This window comes from Sinocyclocheilus anshuiensis, unplaced genomic scaffold, assembly GCF_001515605.1.
Source record: "Sinocyclocheilus anshuiensis isolate Anshui unplaced genomic scaffold, SAMN03320099.WGS_v1.1 scaffold1394, whole genome shotgun sequence".
NCBI lineage: Eukaryota > Metazoa > Chordata > Actinopteri > Cypriniformes > Cyprinidae > Sinocyclocheilus > Sinocyclocheilus anshuiensis.
The window spans coordinates 249,725-250,099 of NW_015558696.1; the positions used below are offsets into that span (position 1 = coordinate 249,725).

Sequence of the window (375 nt, forward strand, 5' to 3'; positions counted from 1 at the left end):
TGCTGCTCAAGAAACATTTCTGATTATTATCAATGTTGAAAACAGTTGTGCTGCACAATATTTTTGTGCAAACCGTCATACATTTTATTTTTCAGGATTCACAGATGAATAGAAAGTTCAAAAGAACAGCATTTATTTGAAATAGAAATATTCTGTAACATTAGAAATGTCTTTACTGTTACTTTTGATGTCAAGGTCATTAGGTACTTTATGACTGAAGTGTTTTTCTCTCACCCAGTTCTCCAAAAAGCTCGACTCCGAGCGCGGCGTAGATGAAGAACAACAGAACGAAGAGCAAACCCAGATTCCCCACCTGAACAAAACACACACACAAACACACACACACACACACACACACACACACACACACACACA

At 37.6% G+C, this 375-nt stretch overlaps 1 pseudogene; it reads right to left on the reverse strand.

Annotated features, from left to right (window-relative positions):
- The window catches only part of LOC107681412 (voltage-dependent T-type calcium channel subunit alpha-1I-like), a 72,826-nt pseudogene that overhangs the window by 13,323 nt on the left and 59,128 nt on the right, over positions 1 to 375 (reverse strand).